Below are 14328 nucleotides of genomic sequence, written 5' to 3'. Positions count from 1 at the left end.
TCAAGCTCAGCTTAATTTACAAGTCATAGAACCCTCTGGCTTTGGAAAAAAAAAAAAAAAAAAAAAAAAAAAAAAAAAAAAAGCCTTGCTGCCCGTCTACTGGATGAGTAATAAAAAGGTGCGGATAACTAAAGCCCTCACACTCGACTGGTTCGTAAACTGCTTTATCCCACAGGTGAAGCTGTACCTCGCAGAGAATGGGCTGCACTTTAAGGTCCTCCTCTTGATGGACTGTGCAGGCGGACATGCAACGGATCTGCAATATGATGGGGTCCAAGCGGAATTCCTGCCTCCCAACACCACTTCCCTCATACAATCAATGGATCCGGGGGTCATTCGGGCCTTCAAGGCCCTCTACACGAGGTCCGCGATGGAGGGCCTCATCTCCTCCATCGATGATGACGACGAGGACTTCAGACTCAAGAGATATTGGCGGGAATACAACATTGCAACATGCCTGGCCAACATTCAGAAAGCTCTTTATGAGATATAACAACAAACATTGAATGCAAGTTGGACAAAATTGTGGCCAGACGTTGTTCATAACTATGAGGGATTTACGCCAGATGAAGTTCACCACTCTGCTGTAGATAAGGCTGTGAGACTGGCACGGTTAGTAGCCAATGAAGGTTTCTCTGACATGACGACGGATGACGTCAACTCACTGATCGAGTGCCACTTGGAGCCCCTAACCGGCGAGGACCTTGTCGAAATGACAAGATTAGCGAGTGAGGAAGAAGAGGCAGCCGACGTCGGCGACGATGACGAAGCTGAAGAACGTAGCCTTAACGTGGACAACCTGCAAGAGCTCTGCAACATGGCACGGGCTCCCTTGTACATAGTACTGTTAACAAACTACCCTTTAATGTACAGAACACTAAATGCATGTACTACAGTACCCTAAACTAAAACAGGCACAAATATTAAAGGCGATTTTATATCATGCGTTTCCTAAACACGTCAAAAAGCACGATAAAAAATGGCAACCAATGTTTTGTTTACGTTTATCTCTGATCATAATGAAGAAACAAACGCATTTAGTGTACACATCTGTGTATAGGTTAGTTTTTGCATCGATTATATTGATTATACAGTATGTTGATTTTGTTATTACCAATTTTTCTTAGGACTTCCAAATGAAATGTTTCTCTTTCGGCGGCGTCATAAAGTACGCTCCATCTTCGATTCGATCGTAATAAACAAACGAAGGCATTTAACGCGCATGATGAAAACGATAAATAATGATATTACAGTAAAAGCTTTTAGAAAATAGGTTATTACAAATACTATTTACCATATTTATATAAAATCATACATACGTAGCAAAGCAGGAAAACAATTTACGAGAGAGAGAGAGAGAGAGAGAGAGATGTTTTACGTACGTAAATGTAAATTTTAAACAAAAAAATAGCCCCATTTCATATAAAATAGGTTATTACAAATATTTTACTTTATCATATTACAGTAATCTGTACAATACTGTAAAGTTCAGTACAGTATGTTGTTGTTAGTCGTGGCGATGAAATTCTCACGAAACAAAAACACGGCATTCGATTACAACAGCTGATCTCTCTCTCTCTCTCTCTCTCTCTCTCTCTCTCTCTCTCTCTCTCTCTCTTCGTGTTATACAATACTTACATATAGATGAAGAAACTAAAATTAGTTTTCTTAGTGTCAATTAAATACGAAACCAAAAAAATTATGCCGAGTTTACATCCATTTCAATCGTTGCTATAAATACGGCATCCGATTTCATCAGCAAACCACCATTTTTTGGGAAACATCATTTTATTCTAGAAAATTGCTACTCTTTAAATAGTTAATTGCACATTAAGAAAGCGTGTGCTTTTGTTTTTAAATTTCGGGTGTGTTTTAAAAATCGAGTATTGTTGACTTCTTTTTATTTTACTTTTGGCTGTGATCAGATCAGCTGACGTCTAGCTGCCGCTCTTGAGAGCGTACGAATACATTAACAAAGTATCGTTTATATCATTTCTTAACTTATTCAAACCGTCTATACAGTTGATATTACATAAGCACCAATGTGCTAAAACCTATCAAATTTTTTGTTTATTACATTTAAAACAACACGCACACACTCTCTCTCTCTCTCTCCCTCTTTCTCTCTCTGTGGGCTACTTTTCACTACCTCCCATTCCTTACCTCTCTCTATCTCTCTAACAAATGAAATCTTTGTTGCTCCTCAAAGTTTCATTTATATTGTAAATTAATCATGATTCAATTTTCCTTACTTTCTCCAATCTAGCACCATCGGTCACATCGCTGTATTTTTGAAATTTCCGGAAAATCTGCGATATATGTATATACATGCGTTATGAAAAAAATCTGTGAAGTGGTGAATCCGCGAGTCGAACCGCAAAGTAGCGAGGGATCACTGTATTTCAATATCGCAAAAACCATAATAAAAAATGCACCATTTTAAAGGGACTGTTCCCACATTCTACACAGTAAACCCGACGTTAATTTGTGCCACTGTAGTTAACCTAAAAATCCTTCGGCTTAACTATACCATAGGAGCCTTTGTATATCAGCGGCCAGTTCCTCCCGAGTGCACAGTAGATGGACACCGGCTAACCTAAACTCCCCTGCCCTAACCTGACCTCCAGGCTGTGTCCTTACCTACTTAACTAATGGGGGGGGGGGGTTAACGCCCCCTGCAACCCCCCTTACACTGCCGTATTCTTAGCCGGCCGACATCATACATACAGGTGGCCGCTATCACACATACACCCCTTATCAGTGCACTGTTCCGAGCAGGAACGGAGTCACCAAACTGATATTAAGTCACTGGGGTGCCAAAGTATAGCTACCTTCCTACATTGGGTTAGCGGTGCAAGGGTAAATATAAGCCAGTTATATGAAAATAATGGTAATACCAGTTCCCTAGTTAAACTATATAGGTAATTTACTGCATATAACCATAATAAAACCAAAACATGATATATGATAATAATATTTATCAATTATTTTCTTAAAATATCATTATACAGCTAAAACTACATTTGAGAACCTACCCACCACCGTATGACTATTTTCGATCTAGCCTGAACTAATGGCTTTTCCCTGCTACAGTACGATTGAATATTATTTATCAATTATATATTGATATATATAAGATCAAACTGTTATAGAGGAAATTCTGTTAATAATGAAATATTTAACACCTTTTTGTGGCCAAAGGTTAAAACGATCGTAAAATATTTAACACCTTTTTGTGGCCATAAGCGGGACAAGATCTTGGGGACTGAGATTCAAGTATAATTCAACGAATTTAAGTCTATAATATTTATATATAACATATATTACTTTTAAAAGTATTAAAAAAAATTTAAATTACTATTACCTGTCAATTTTCCGTCTAAATAAAGCACTGTATTAAAGGTCAAACCTGTTGCCGAAGATCAACAACAACATTAGCAGGGTTGCCAGATGATTTCCACTGAATTATCGTACATAAGCCTTAAGATTATCGTACACACTTTCAAAATAATTATTAAGGACTAACATAAATGACTTATTTCAAGGTATTTTAGTATAATTGTTTAATTAAAAAAAAAACACACATATGTATATACCTAGGGTATGTATCGTACATCGCACGGAACCCAAAAAATAATCGTAAATGTATGATAATTATCGTACGAATGGCAACCCTGCTTTGTTTACATTCATTCTGGTATCCAATACCGGGTAAAATTATCGTACACACTTTCAAAATAATTATTAAGGACTAACATAAATGACTTATTTCAAGGTATTTTAGTATAATTGTTTAATTAAAAAAAACACACATATTTATATACCTAGGGTATGTATCGTACATCGCACGAAACCCCAAAAAATAATCGTAAATTTATGGTAATTATCGTACGACTGGCAACTAGTCTTTGTTTACATTCATTCTGGTATCCAAAACCGGAAGAAAAGTAAAAAGGTTTCAACTTTTGTATTTATTTTACGTATATTTTATATATATATATATATATATATATATATATATATATATATATATATATATATATATATATATAATATATATATATATATATATATATATATATGTATATATATATATATATATATATATATATATATATATATATATGCTTTATTTGAGTTTCTATACTTGTTTAAATGTTTTTATATAAATTTCTAGTTCTATTCTAATTTATTTTATGTCTTGCTATGTGAAAATACAATATGAAATATGAAATATTAATACATATGTTGGCATTATTTGGGCCAACCGAACAAAGGCCATTTTATGTATTGTAGTTTCCAGTATATTATCATAAATTTATTCATCCTGATATGATAAAATTATTTATTTTCATACTGTATTATATTTTATTGAAATAATCACTTTATAATATTCTATTAAATATATGCTACATTATATTATTCACATATAAAGAACATTACAATTTTTCATTTTTGGCTGGCATAGTTTCATAGCGTTATCAAAATGCCATGTATACATTAAAATATATGCTGTCCATACATTATTATAAGTCTAAGATATTTAAAACAGGTTCCATAAGTCAGCATATTGCTATTTTCATTCTTGTCCATAAACAAAACGAATTGCTAACCTTTTCTCTCTTCAAAATCATCTCGTTTACTTCACTATCAAGGTTCATGTATTCAGTTCTTAATTAGGTAAAAAATCGGCTGTTTTCCTTTAATGATTCAAAGTAAAGCTTTGCTATACTTTTATTTATCCGTTTATATGTTTCACAACTCAACCATTTCTTTCGCTTTACTCCAATTCACTGTCTGATTGTGATGTTGGCAGATTCTTTTAAGATTTAAACTTATTTTACGATGAATATTCGAATCTATTTCTACGTAATCATCAGGTAACATTTCTAAGACTGCAAATCTGTTTTGGCATTATAACAATCCTTTTCACTGCTTGTGTTATCTTAGTATTTCAATGTCATATCTGGGAATAATGAAGTAGGGTTGCATTATTTTTCCTGGTCTTCAACTTGTGTCTCTAAGTGTAGAGACCAAAGATTCTTGTTGCTTCATATATCAGGTCTCAGTCTTCATAAGTCATCCAGTAGTGACTTCATATTCCCTATTTATTGCAAAATGGTCAATGAGAGATATTTTCCACAAAGATATCCAAGTATACTCTGGTATATGTTTTCAAGCAGTGTTTCCCCATTATCAGCTCATTATAAAATAAACCTACTTCCTTATATGGAGTGCCATGCTCTCTCCCAGAATGTAAAAAATCCACTTTCCTCCAAGGCTTTCCTTTTCGAATCCAGTCTAGTCTTCCAGTGAATACACATATCCAGGCCTTTCTTTACAAAAACCGACAAAGGCTGCTCTTATTTGCCATCCTAGTTCAATTTTGGACACTTAAGTTTTCTTATAAAATCTTACTCTGGATTTTTAAACTTAATCTTACTTATACTACCGCTAGAGAATTAGGGGGTCCTTTGACTGGCCAGACAGTACCATATTGGATCCTTCTCTCTGGTTACGGTTCTTTCCCTTTGCCTACACAGACACCGAATGGTCTGGCCTATTCTTTACAGATTCTCCTCTGTCCTCATACACCTGACAACACTGAGATTACTAAACAATTCTTCTTCACCCAAGGGGTTAACTACGGCAATGTAATTGTTCAGTGGCTACTTTCCTCTTGGTAAGGGTAGAAGAGACTCTTTAGCTATGGTAAGCAGCTCTTCTAGGAGAAGGACACTCCAAAATCAAACCATTGTTCTCTAGTCTTGGGTAGTGCTATAGCCTCTGTACCATGGCTTTCCACTGTCTTGGGTTAGAGTTCTCTTGCTTGAGGGTACACTCAGGCACACTGTTCTATCTAGTTTCTCTTTCTCTTGTTTTGTTGAAGTTTTTATCGTTTATATAGGAAATATTTATTTTAATGTTGTTACTATTCTTAAAATATTTTATTTTTCCTTGTTTCCTTTCCTCACTTAGCTATTTTCCCTGTTGGGGCCCCTGGGCTTATAGCATCCTGCTTTTCCAACTAGGGTTGTAGCTTAGGATTTAATAATAATAATAATAATAATAATAATAATAATAATAATATGAGATACTTTGCACCCTTCTCCCACTTGAAAAAGTCTGCAAGGGACCCATGGACATTTCTACCATCTGAGAGTTGACTAAAGGCCACAGATCTTTCTCCTAACTCTGCCTCTCCCTTAATTAAAGCCTCAGTTTTATGCTTTTACGAGTAAAGAGCGAATTAAGAGTTTGTATAATAATATACATGCACATAATATATAGGTATATATGTTACGCTACTGGTAACAAAGCCGAATCCGTTTAAAAAGACTGCTTTTTAGGATTTAGTATATAATAGAGAAAAACTAAAGGAAAACTTAAACTTAATTTATATTTGAATAAGACACTATGCATAAATACTTTATATAAATCAATGCTTAGCTTTTTAAAACTCTCAAATCACCACATAAAACATAAAACTTTTAAAAATCATAATTCTAAATACAACTTTCAAAGATTAAACTAACAGAAAGAATAGCTTTATTAGAGAACATATTGGGGAACACAGAAATATAAAGATACTTCATTTCATAATGTGTCCCTCCCTTTAAGAAGAGACAGAACATTGTAGATGCAAGTAAGAAGCTTAAAGGTTTAGTATACAGAAGCTGAGAAGAGACAACATTGTAGATGCAAGTAGCAAGCTTAAAGGTTTAGTATACAGAAGCTAAGAAGAGACAGAACATTGTAGATGCAAGTAAGAAGCTTAAAGGTTTAGTATACAGAAGCTAATAAGAGACAGAACATTGTAGATGCAAGTAACAAGCTTAAAGGTTTAGTATACAGAAGCTAAGAAGAGACAGAACATTGTAGATGCAAGTAGCAAGCCTAAAGGTTTAGTATACAGAAGCTAAGAAGAGACAGAACATTGTAGATGCAAGTAGCAAGCCTAAAGGTTTAGTATACAGAAGCTAAGAAGAGACAGAACATTTTAGATGAAAGTAACAAGCTTAAAGGTTTAGTATACAGAAGCTAAGAAGAGACAGAACATTGTAGATGCAAGTAACAAGCTTAAAGGTTTAGTATATAGAAGCTAAGAAGAGACAGAACATTGTAGATGCAAGTAACAAGCTTAAAGGTTTAGTATACAGAAGCTAAGAAGAGACAGAACATTGTAGATGCAAGTAGCAAGCTTAAAGGTTTAGTATACAGAAGCTAAGAAGAGACAGAACATTGTAGATGCAAGTAACAAGCTTAAAGGTTTAGTATACAGAAGCTAAGAAGAGACAGAACATTGCAGATGCAAGTAACAAGCTTAAAGGTTTAGTATACAGAAGCTAAGAAGAGACAGAACATTGTAGATGCAAGTAACAAGCTTAAAGGTTTAGTATACAGAAGCTAAGAAGAGACAAAACATCGTAGATTCAAGTAACAAGCTTAAAGGTTTAGTATACAGAAGCTAAAGTCAGCATCTGGAAAGCATGTCAGCAATGAAGTTTAATCTTTCCTTTGATATGCAATATCCCAATGTTATACTGCTGCAGGACCAACGCCCCTAAGTTAACCTCTAAGTTTATTTTTATTTTACTACAAAACACAATGGATTACGGTCAGAAAAAACTAAAGGAGATTGATTATCAATTTTATTTACAAGAGACAAATATGACATGCTAATTATTTTTTTCAAGAGCCTGAAGGAGAGCCCAAGCCACTTCTTCCACTGTCATCTAGGAACTCAGGCTTCAGTTTACTTTAATAAGAAAACTGGGGTAACAAATCATAGTCACCAGTCTGCACCAAAGCTGCTCCTACAACCCCATCACTAGCTTCTACTTTGAGACAAACAGCTTGTCTGATTCAGATAGCCTTCAACACAGAAGACTATTTCAATAGCTGCAAATGCACGTTGACCATCTGCTGTCCACTAGAGTCAATCTTAGGGCTGGCAAATTATTCAAGAGGTACAGCAAGTTCAGAAAAAGTTCGAACAGAGCCTCTGATAAAATCCAGCCTTACCAGTAAAGAGCTGAACTGCCTTGTTTATAAGAGTAGGCAATTTTTATATGAAAATATCCTTGGATGCAATCCATTTCGCCCCCAACATCCATGCCCTAAGTTGAAATTTCTTCCAATGGTAGTTTCTGCTAGGTCTTCTTCAAGGCTAAGGACAGGTCTCACGATCTTATGTTCTTTCCAATTGTTGTCGGGGATCAATGAAATCAATGGCAGCATTTCTCATCTGAAATAAGGTTGAAAAGTTTCAACAGCATTTGTCATTTCAAAGGGGAAGAACAGTATTAAAATTGATCTACAGATATGATATAGAAAGAAGCTTGCTTCATCTGAAATAAGGTTGAAAAGTTTCAACAGCATTTGTCATTTCAAAGGGGAAGAACAGTATTAAAATTGATCTACAAATATGATATAGGAAGAAGCTTTCTTAGCATTTTCCCTCAAGGGTACTTTACAGTGAATAATTTGGCATTTGCAACATCAATAATTAAAATAATTAACATAGGATTAACGTCTTTAAGAGAGAGTTTGACTTTGGATAAGCTTTCGAGACTCGAGACCAACCTGATTTTTTTGTTGGTAGAAGATGCAGGGGGAGGCCCAGGAGTTTGTCATAGTTCTGACAACCCATTCCGTAGAAGAAATACATCCCGTTCCGTTATCTTCCTTGTAAGAAGTGATCTATATGGTCCCTTGACAGAGTGGATTAGGTCCAGGCATCACTACACGTGAAGCCACAGCTGATGATAAAGGTACATCTGAAAAAGAAAAATAACTTTCAAGCGGGGGACCTGGTAAATGCAAAAAATGTCCTGCACGATTACATCCGAAAAAGAAGAATAACTTTCAAGCAGGGGACCTGGTAAATGCAAAAAATGTCCTGCACGATTACATCTGAAAAAGAAAAATCACTTTCAAGCAGGGGACCTGGTAAATGCAAAAAATGTCCTGCACGATTACATCTGAAAAAGAAAAATAACTTTCAAGCAGGGGACCTGGTAAATGCAAAAAATGTCCTGCACGATTACATCCGAAAAAGAAGAATAACTTTCAAGCAGGGGACCTGGTAAATGCAAAAAATGTCCTGCACGATTACATCTGAAAAAGAAAAATCACTTTCAAGCAGGGGACCTGGTAAATGCAAAAAATGTCCTGCACGATTACATCTGAAAAAGAAAAATCACTTTCAAGCAGGGGACCTGGTAAATGCAAAAAATGTCCTGCACGATTACATCCGAAAAAGAAGAATAACTTTCAAGCAGGGGACCTGGTAAATGCAAAAAATGTCCTGCACGATTACATCCGAAAAAGAAGAATAACTTTCAAGCAGGGGACCTGGTAAATGCAAAAAATGTCCTGCACGATTACATCCGAAAAAGAAAAATCACTTTCAAGCAGGGGACCTGGTAAATGCAAAAAATGTCCTGCACGATTACATCTGAAAAAGAAAAATAACTTTCAAGCAGGGGACCTGGTAAATGCAAAAAATGTCCTGCACGATTACATCCGAAAAAGAAGAATAACTTTCAAGCAGGGGACCTGGTAAATGCAAAAAATGTCCTGCACGATTACATCCGAAAAAGAAGAATAACTTTCAAGCAGGGGACCTGGTAAATGCAAAAAATGTCCTGCACGATTACATCCGAAAAAGAAAAATCACTTTCAAGCAGGGGACCTGGTAAATGCAAAAAATGTCCTGCACGATTACATCTGAAAAAGAAAAATAACTTTCAAGCAGGGGACCTGGTAAATGCAAAAAATGTCCTGCACGATTACATCCGAAAAAGAAGAATAACTTTCAAGCAGGGGACCTGGTAAATGCAAAAAATGTCCTGCACGATTACATCCGAAAAAGAAAAATCACTTTCAAGCAGGGGACCTGGTAAATGCAAAAAATGTCCTGCACGATTACATCTGAAAAAGAAAAATCACTTTCAAGCAGGGGACCTGGTAAATGCAAAAAATGTCCTGCACGATTACATCTGAAAAAGAAGAATAACTTTCAAGCAGGGGACCTGGTAAATGCAAAAAATGTCCTGCACGATTACATCCAAAAAAGAAGAATAACTTTCAAGCAGGGGACCTGGTAAATGCAAAAAATGTCCTGCACGATTACATCTGTAAAAGAAAAATAACTTTCAAGCAGGGGACCTGGTAAATGCAAAAAAATGTCCTGCACGATTACATCTGAAAAAGAAAAATAACTTTCAAGCAGGGGACCTGGTAAATGCAAAAAATGTCCTGCACGATTACATCTGAAAAAGAAAAATCACTTTCAAGCAGGGGACCTGGTAAATGCAAAAAATGTCCTGCACGATTACATCTGAAAAAGAAGAATAACTTTCAAGCAGGGGACCTGGTAAATGCAAAAAATGTCCTGCACGATTACATCTGAAAAAGAAAAATCACTTTCAAGCAGGGGACCTGGTAAATGCAAAAAATGTCCTGCACGATTACATCTGAAAAAGAAAAATCACTTTCAAGCAGGGGACCTGGTAAATGCAAAAAATGTCCTGCACGATTACATCTGAAAAAGAAAAATCACTTTCAAGCAGGGGACCTGGTAAATGCAAAAAATGTCCTGCACGATTACATCTGAAAAAGAAGAATAACTTTCAAGCAGGGGACCTGGTAAATGCAAAAAATGTCCTGCACGATTACATCCGAAAAAGAAGAATAACTTTCAAGCAGGGGACCTGGTAAATGCAAAAAATGTCCTGCACGATTACATCTGAAAAAGAAAAATCACTTTCAAGCAGGGGACCTGGTAAATGCAAAAAATGTCCTGCACGATTACATCTGAAAAAGAAAAATAACTTTCAAGCAGGGGACCTGGTAAATGCAAAAAATGTCCTGCACGATTACATCTGAAAAAGAAAAATAACTTTCAAGCAGGGGACCTGGTAAATGCAAAAAATGTCCTGCACGATTACATCTGAAAAAGAAAAATCACTTTCAAGCAGGGGACCTGGTAAATGCAAAAAATGTCCTGCACGATTACATCTGAAAAAGAAAAATCACTTTCAAGCAGGGGACCTGGTAAATGCAAAAAATGTCCTGCACGATTACATCTGAAAAAGAAAAATAACTTTCAAGCAGGGGACCTGGTAAATGCAAAAAATGTCCTGCACGATTACATCTGAAAAAGAAAAATAACTTTCAAGCAGGGGACCTGGTAAATGCAAAAAATGTCCTGCACGATTACATCTGAAAAAGAAAAATAACTTTCAAGCAGGGGACCTGGTAAATGCAAAAAATGTCCTGCACGATTACATCTGAAAAAGAAGAATAACTTTCAAGCAGGGGACCTGGTAAATGCAAAAAATGTCCTGCACGATTACATCCGAAAAAGAAAAATAACTTTCAAGCAGGGGACCTGGTAAATGCAAAAAATGTCCTGCACGATTACATCCGAAAAAGAAAAATAACTTTCAAGCAGGGGACCTGGTAAATGCAAAAAATGTCCTGCACGATTACATCCGAAAAAGAAAAATAACTTTCAAGCAGGGGACCTGGTAAATGCAAAAAATGTCCTGCACGATTACATCTGAAAAAGAAAAATCACTTTCAAGCAGGGGACCTGGTAAATGCAAAAAATGTCCTGCACGATTACATCTGAAAAAGAAAAATCACTTTCAAGCAGGGGACCTGGTAAATGCAAAAAATGTCCTGCACGATTACATCTGAAAAAGAAAAATCACTTTCAAGCAGGGGACCTGGTAAATGCAAAAAATGTCCTGCACGATTACATCTGAAAAAGAAGAATAACTTTCAAGCAGGGGACCTGGTAAATGCAAAAAATGTCCTGCACGATTACATCCAAAAAAGAAGAATAACTTTCAAGCAGGGGACCTGGTAAATGCAAAAAATGTCCTGCACGATTACATCTGTAAAAGAAAAATAACTTTCAAGCAGGGGACCTGGTAAATGCAAAAAAATGTCCTGCACGATTACATCTGAAAAAGAAAAATAACTTTCAAGCAGGGGACCTGGTAAATGCAAAAAATGTCCTGCACGATTACATCTGAAAAAGAAAAATCACTTTCAAGCAGGGGACCTGGTAAATGCAAAAAATGTCCTGCACGATTACATCTGAAAAAGAAGAATAACTTTCAAGCAGGGGACCTGGTAAATGCAAAAAATGTCCTGCACGATTACATCTGAAAAAGAAAAATCACTTTCAAGCAGGGGACCTGGTAAATGCAAAAAATGTCCTGCACGATTACATCTGAAAAAGAAAAATCACTTTCAAGCAGGGGACCTGGTAAATGCAAAAAATGTCCTGCACGATTACATCTGAAAAAGAAGAATAACTTTCAAGCAGGGGACCTGGTAAATGCAAAAAATGTCCTGCACGATTACATCTGAAAAAGAAGAATAACTTTCAAGCAGGGGACCTGGTAAATGCAAAAAATGTCCTGCACGATTACATCTGAAAAAGAAAAATCACTTTCAAGCAGGGGACCTGGTAAATGCAAAAAATGTCCTGCACGATTACATCTGAAAAAGAAAAATCACTTTCAAGCAGGGGACCTGGTAAATGCAAAAAATGTCCTGCACGATTACATCTGAAAAAGAAAAATCACTTTCAAGCAGGGGACCTGGTAAATGCAAAAAATGTCCTGCACGATTACATCTGAAAAAGAAAAATCACTTTCAAGCAGGGGACCTGGTAAATGCAAAAAATGTCCTGCACGATTACATCTGAAAAAGAAAAATAACTTTCAAGCAGGGGACCTGGTAAATGCAAAAAATGTCCTGCACGATTACATCTGTAAAAGAAAAATAACTTTCAAGCAGGGGACCTGGTAAATGCAAAAAAATGTCCTGCACGATTACATCTGAAAAAGAAAAATAACTTTCAAGCAGGGGACCTGGTAAATGCAAAAAATGTCCTGCACGATTATAGTGTTAGATATACAAAGCTAACCATCTATGGTAGGAAGATTCATCACCTGTAATCACAGTAGCCATGTTTAACCATCTGAATCTTCACAATCTATTCCATCTAATTTCTAGAGATTCACATGCACTAACCTAAAGTTCTTGTCTAGTCTAGTCTTGGGTAGTGCCATAGCCTCTGTACCATGGTCTTCCACTGTCTTGGGTTAGAGTTCTCTTGCTTGAGGGTACACTCGGGCACACTGTTCTATCTAGTTTCTCTTCCTCTTGTTTTGTTAAAGTTTTTATAGTTTATATAGGAAATATTTATTTCAATGTTTTTGCTGTTCTTGAATATTTTATATTTCCTTGTTTCCTTTCCTCACTGGGCTATTTTCCCTGTTGGAGCCCCTGGGCTTATAGCATCCTACTTTTCCAACTAGGGTTGTAGCTTAGCATTTAATAATAATAATAATAATAATAATAATAACTGAATACCTCGTAAAATTGGCTCACTCAATTCTCTTTACAAATATGTCAACCAGAGCTGATTTGACCCACATCAAAATACTAAGGTATGAACATGTTCTACACAATTTCGGCCTTACAGATTTCCGAATATTACTCCTATAGAATTCAGTGGTTAGCTTGTAAGCCTTACAAGCTAACCTCTAAGATTCATAATCACAGAATAGTTTAAAAGTTAAGACTGAATAGGTAGTTCACACCTTTCACTTCAAAACATTGAACTAAAGGAGTCACTATTCTCTGGTGCACTACAAAATATATACAACTAAATTCACCACAACTCACGTACACTAAAACAAAACAATTGAATAAAATAAAAAATCAACTCTTTGCTGGAGTAACTTACGAAATACTGGAGATACTTAAAGAGTAATACTTAAGAGTTACACAGCGTCAGATAATCTGACCTTAAAACAAATTCCAACTTCCAAAGAAGACTAAACTTCATTCCAGCAAGGAGGGCTAAATACAAACAAAATCACAGTTCAAACAAGGATTACAGAGTAAATGCCATGGAAGTACAATTAAATGGAACTACACGAAAAAGACAAAATAAATATTAATTGACATTATTAAAGCTAGCATAACATTATGTATACAATATACACACATACATATTTATATATCTATATATATATATATATATATATATATATATATACTGTATATATATATACATTATATATATATATATATATATATATACATTATATATATATATATATATATATATATATACATTATATATATATATATATATATATACATTATATATATATATATATATATATATATATACATATATATATATATATATGAATATATATATATGATATATATAAGATATATATATATATGATATATATAAGATATATATATATGATATATATATATGAA

At 35.2% G+C, this 14328-nt stretch overlaps 2 long non-coding RNA genes across 3 annotated transcripts in view; both read right to left on the bottom strand.

Annotated features, from left to right (window-relative positions):
* LOC137637521 (uncharacterized) overlaps positions 1–3405 on the bottom strand; it is a 41558-nt gene extending 38153 nt beyond the window's left edge. For both annotated transcript variants that reach the window (XR_011043682.1, XR_011043683.1), the window contains exon 1: positions 3365–3405. This is a non-coding gene — a long non-coding RNA (uncharacterized lncRNA). The remainder of the gene's footprint in view (positions 1–3364) is intronic.
* A 4591-nt stretch (positions 3406–7996) lies between these two features.
* Positions 7997–13874, bottom strand: LOC137637520 (uncharacterized). The gene is made up of 3 exons (XR_011043681.1): positions 13778–13874; positions 8587–8780; positions 7997–8248 (listed from the first exon to the last, which is right to left on the bottom strand). It is a non-coding gene; the product is annotated as an uncharacterized lncRNA (long non-coding RNA).
* Between the last annotated feature and the right edge of the window lie 454 nt (positions 13875–14328).

Source organism: Palaemon carinicauda, unplaced genomic scaffold (genome assembly GCF_036898095.1).
Source record: "Palaemon carinicauda isolate YSFRI2023 unplaced genomic scaffold, ASM3689809v2 scaffold801, whole genome shotgun sequence".
NCBI lineage: Eukaryota > Metazoa > Arthropoda > Malacostraca > Decapoda > Palaemonidae > Palaemon > Palaemon carinicauda.
The sequence above is the reverse complement of the archived record's forward strand: the minus strand, read 5'-3'. Positions and strand labels throughout refer to the sequence as shown.